This window comes from Mus pahari, chromosome X, assembly GCF_900095145.1.
Source record: "Mus pahari chromosome X, PAHARI_EIJ_v1.1, whole genome shotgun sequence".
Lineage (NCBI taxonomy): Eukaryota > Metazoa > Chordata > Mammalia > Rodentia > Muridae > Mus > Mus pahari.
The window spans coordinates 89,764,044-89,770,043 of record NC_034613.1 but is presented as its reverse complement, the minus strand read 5'-3'; positions in this window follow the sequence as shown (position 1 = coordinate 89,770,043).

Below are 6,000 nucleotides of genomic sequence, written 5' to 3'. Positions count from 1 at the left end.
AGAAAAGGAGAGAAATATATTTTTCTCTGACAAAGAAAAAATTGGAAAATCTGTTTCAAAAAGATCTTATTGAGAACGAGAACAGTATGAGTTAGAAGCCTGAGTCTATTTTTTTTTTTAAAGGAATGGCATTGGAGAGGGAGGGAGGGAGAGTAAAATAAAAAGATTTTTCTTAAGTAACTAATATAAAAGAGTGTTTAAGATAATAACAAAGATTTTGCATAAGTAAAATGAGTAACAATGATGCACAAGAAACTCAAAGCAATAAAATTGACATAATAAAGGACTTACTAATAGATTGGCTTAGAAGACATTAAGTCACACAAGTGGAGTTTAGCTAAAGGAGCACTGCCTCCAAAATACCCCAAAGACAGTCTGCCAATGAGGCTTGTTAGAGATAAGGGAAATTTAGGATGGTAGGATGGAAATGATTATTCGCCAGGATTGATTAGCCATTAGGCTCCATTCCCCTGACAGAGGAGATAGCCCTGACTTGCAAGCAGCCATTAGGCCCTGATTCTTCCTGATTACTATACTAAACACATACCTCTGAGAGGCAGCTCGATGGGGGCAGCATACGATCATAACCATCATTAAATTCTGGTCTGCTATTAAGTCCCCTGCTTTTATCAGGAAAAACAGACCTTCGACAAGTGGGCAAGATGACCCTGGGTAACAACTATTCTAAAAGAAACAATATTGATGTACTTAAAATAATTCTGGCAATATGTAATTTCTGTGCCATGTAAATCTACTTGCCTACCTGGCCAGATCTGCAGTCTCATGTCTCTGTTTAAATTGTTCAAACCTGGAGATGGGACCTGAAAAAGACGTAAGGATAACAGTGTATGTAAAATGCATCTCTCTCTCTCTCTCTCTCTCTCTCTCTCTCTCTCTCTCTCTCTCTCTCTCTCTCTCTCTCNCACACACACACACACACACACACACATATACACACATATACACACACACAGACACACACACAGACACACACAGACACATACACACACATACACACACATACACACACACATACACGCACGCACACACACACACACACATGCTTATGAAATGTTCTGTTGAGGGTTCACTCTTATTTGGGCTTTAGCCCTGGTTGGCTTGGACAGGATCTTATAAAGAGCTTCTGCTTTATCTTTAAGTGTGTGGAGTGATTTCTATAACAATGTAAATGATAGAGGGCCGGAGAGATGGCTCAGCGGTTAAGAGTTCAAATCCCAGCAACCACATGGTGGCTCATAGCCATCCATAATTAGATCTGAGGCCCTCTTCTGGTGTGTCTGAAGACAGCTACAGTGTACTTAGATATAACAATGAATAAATCTTTAAAAAACAATGTAAGTGATAATAGATCCTGAAAAAGGACTCAGAAATCATTTTAATGAGTTACTTAACATGTACCACAAAGTAATACAGTATTATTCAAACGAGGATTTGGATTTCTTGTCAAGAAAAAAGCCAAGAGGTAGGGGACAACATTTTTTTTAGTCTTCACATATGAACTTTGTATTGTAATTGATTTATAACGCTGCCTTAGCTTTTGCATCCTATGTATGTAGAACCTATAAGCTAACCCCAGGCGTAAGCTTTGGATGTTCTTAGAGCTCTAAGAATGCGTCCTATGCTATGCGTGTATGTAGCTATATTGCTTCTCGGGTTGCATAAGAGATTTTCAAAATCATTTCTATACTTATCTACTGCCTCAACTTCTTTTATGGACATTTACATCTGTCTCTTTTTTTTTTTTTGAATTCTTTATTGTTGTCCTATCATTATTCTCAAGGATGCAGCAGTCTTTAAATACTGTTAAGAACAGCCTCCCTCAAGGACACTCAAGGCCTGTGAATACTCTGAGTCACACAAAAGAAAAGCCTTTGTGCCAGTTCTTGAAGGAGGCTGCAGACCGGTTGAGGCCCATACTGCAATTTTTTGACAGTAAGGTTTGAATTGCTCAGGCAAGAACAACTTGTGTCAGTGATGATTTAGGGCACTGTGACATGGTGAACAGGTGTTTGAAAACAACACAATACTGACTTACCAGAAAGCAACATTTATTTTCTTCATGGAGGAACAGCTGGAATTGGGAGCAATGGCTGGGCGGGGGAGGTTGATGTGGAAAAGCTAGTGCAGTCAAAACTCTTGGAACCTATAGGGATGACCCTAGTGAGAACTTCTAGTAATGGGGGAATACGGAATCTATACTGGTCATCTTTTGTAGCCAGGCATGGTACTGGGCTGCAGTTGGTTTAGTTACCAGCCGGGGGACACCCATAGAGATACCTAAACAATCTGGCCTGATGCTAAGACATAAAGTCGCTCTCTGAAAACTGACAGCAGGGGTGCGAATGGAGGTGGGGGTGGGGTGGGGTGGAGGCAGGATTGTTGAGGACAACATCCACACAGCTCACTGAACTTAGAGATGTCAGGCTGCTGTCTGCACGGATCCTTCAACCCCTATGTTCTAGTCTCTTTGGCAAGTGCAGGTACTCTGCAGGCTACAGAAAGAAACCTGGACACCAACCCAGCCACAAAATTCTATCCTGCCTGCAAGATGTGCTGGGGCAATGGTGAAGCAGAACTTGTGAGAGTGTCCAACCGATGTCTGATTTAACTTGATGATAAAGCCTCAAGAAAGAGCCCATGCCAGACTCTCCCAGGATGGCCAGGAATAGGAGAGTGAATAGCCCAGAAACCTAGGATAGAACCAATTATGACTGGCAAAACAAACAAACAAACAAACAGCAACAACAACAAAAACAATGAAATGATTTCTAATGATACTCTGTTAAACTCATACATCGGTGGCTTGATTGGTTGTCTATTGGAGATCTGCTCTTTTCTGAAGAAAAACTGGACGGGGGAGTTAGTCTTGGAGAAAGAGGAGGTTGGGGGAACTGGGAGGAGTTGAGGTAGGGGATCTGTGATTGGGATGTATTATAATGGAGGAGATTCTATTTTCAATAAAAAATAAAAATAAAACAACAGCAAAAACTTATTAGGTTCATCGACTTCTTTCCCCTTATGCCTCCAACCTTCCACCAATCCATACTCTCTTAGACTTGGTAAGAAACAGGGTTGCTTTGAAACTGGAAGCCCTGCATGGATGGCAAGCCATGACAAAAAGAACATTCTAGCCATATCCATGACCACCAGGTGGCAGCTAGACCCTGGAGACTATTACCCTCAAGCACATCTTTAAGACTGACTTTGAGTGGAAGTTTCTTAATTTTTCTTTATAACTTTATCTTGGAGCCTGGAGTGGACTGGAGAAGAATAGGCAGATCTTCAAGTTGACTGATGTAAACAGAATCATCCAGTTACTTCTCGGGCCAATAAAAACACTCAACAACTTGAGGGGTTGTTTTCTAGGGGAAAGCTGGATCAGGGTCTTACTATAGCACTTTGTAGCCCAGGTTAGACTTAAGCTCTGGATCATCTTGTCTCAGTCTTCTGAGTGCTAGTGTTATAAATATAGCAACCACAGCTAGCAAGAATTGATAAGACACTAGAAGATGAAAATACCTCCCATGCTCAAGTATTGGTAGAATTAATGTTGTGAAAACGACCATCCTACCTAAATCAACTTACAAATTTAGCACCATCCCAATAAAAATTCCCATAACATTCTTCACAGAAGTAGAAAAAATTGTAAAACTCATATGAAAATGCAAATGTCCAAGATAGCCAAAGCAATCCTGAGCAAAAGAGCAATGCCAGAGGGGCTACCATATTAGAGTTCAAGGTAGATTGCAGAGCTATAGTCATCAGGACAGTGTGGTACTGGCACAAAAACAGACTTGTAAATCAATAAAACTAAATCAAAAACTCAAGCATGAATGTATATAATTGCAAATATCTGATATTTAACAAAGATGTCAAAAAATACACACTAGAGAAGCGACAGCATCTTCAACAGATGGTGCTGCAAAACTGAATATCCACAAACGCAAGAACAAAATTGGATCCATATTTATCACTCTGCACAAAATTCAACTGCAAATTTATCAGATATCTCAGTGTGAAACCCAAAACACTGAATCTGCTAACACGAAACATAGGCAGTACCCTGCAAAAGGCAGGAGCGTGCTCATGCAGGAATTAAAGCCAGTATCTGACAAATGAGACCTCATAAGTTAAAAGGCGTCTGTACAGCAAAGCAAACAGTAAGATGCGCTAAAGAGAAAGACAACAAAGTAGGAGAGAATCTTTGTCAGTTATACCTCTGATAGAGGATTAATAACCAGAAGAGACAAAGAACTCAGAAAACAAAGAATCAAGAAAACAAATGACCTAGTTAAAAATATAGGCTAATCTGAACAGAGAGTTCTCAAAGGAAGAAAAAACGGTGGCCAAGAAATAGGTGAAAAAATGTTCAACATCCTTAGTAATCAGGAAAAGACCAATTAAAACTAATTTGGGATTTCATGTTATGCCAGCCAGCTAAGACTTAGAAAACACCTGACACCAAATGCTGGAAAGATCCAAGGAAACAGTGTTGGTGGGAGCGAAAATTGGTGCCACCCTCTAGACATCAGAGTAGATAATCCTCAAAAAGATAGAAGCAGATCTACCATATGACCCAGCTCTGCCCTTCCTTGTCCTATGATAGAGATGCCTTACTTCGTCAGCCATGTTCAGTGCTGCTCTATGCCCACTAATTAAGAAATGGAAACAACCCAAATGTCCTTCAGCCAAGGAATGGATAATAAAAATGTGTCACACTTGTACAATGGGATTATATTCATCTGCAAAGAACAATGAAAAACTTCTAGTAAATTGATGGAATTGGAAGATATACTGAATAAGGAAACTCAGACCCAGAAAGACGAGTTCTCTTGATTTTGTGGCTCCTGACTCTGAAAATTTAAATTTGAGAATATAGCATAAAGTAAACCACAGAAGCCGGGAAAGTAAACTATGACTTAATTGAATTTAGACCAACAAAAGTCCCAGTGCCAGGCATGGGAAACCTCCCTTTGAGTTGTTGGTTGGGGAGTCCATGAGACTCCCAAAACATAGTTTATTGTTGTCCAACTTTGGTTGCCTCCTAGACCTTAAAATTAAGACACCGCATACTTTAGATACAAGATGTAGAGGAATTTGTAGCTGAAACTGACCTGGAAGCCTTCTTGAGTACTAACTCTAATGGCATCAGAAGGGCTGTGCAAGCTGCCAGGAATAAAAAGCAATCAATAGTCCTACTCAAATGTAAAAGCCTATGAACCACAACAATGACTGGCTGGGCAAGATATTGCCAGTGGTGAGATGGTGGCACTTTTATTTGCCTAATTGGCCTTATAGCTCACTCAGTAAGAGGAAATTCAGGTCTGGTACTATAAACCTAGCCAATTACCCATGACTGAGGAGATCATAGACTCTGAAGGAAAACCCACTACTGCCATTTTCCTAAACTAATATAATATCTGTCTTCTAAATACTTTTCTTTACTTACCTGCATGCAAGTATAGTTTTCACAACTCATCAAAGAAACTTCTTTTTGTAGGAGATGGAGATTACAGAGATCTAGCTGATCAAAATGCAGAGAACAACTGTTTCGTGTTCTATGGGTTCTTGCTCTCTTGTGGGTTCCCCAACCCCAATTGGTATATCTACAATGAAGCTCCTATAGCTAAAGCCCAAGGGAAATCACGGAAGATGTGGTAGAAAGATTGTAAGAGCTGAAGGACCAGGATGTTTGCTACTAGACAGTGTCTTCTAGACAAAGCAAGGAAGCTATAGCCATTAAATATCAACAATACAGTGCCCTAAACAAGACCTGCAGATGATAACACTGTATCACATGCCAACATAGATGGGGGAAATGTCACAAAGCTCCCAGGGATGAGCCAACTTATAGTTTATCCAATCCCAAGTAGTCAGCATTAAATACACACATGCACACACGAGCAGCATTAAATGGACTCACTATAAATATATAGTTACAAATGCTTATGTATGTGTGAATAACAATACTTATTGAAG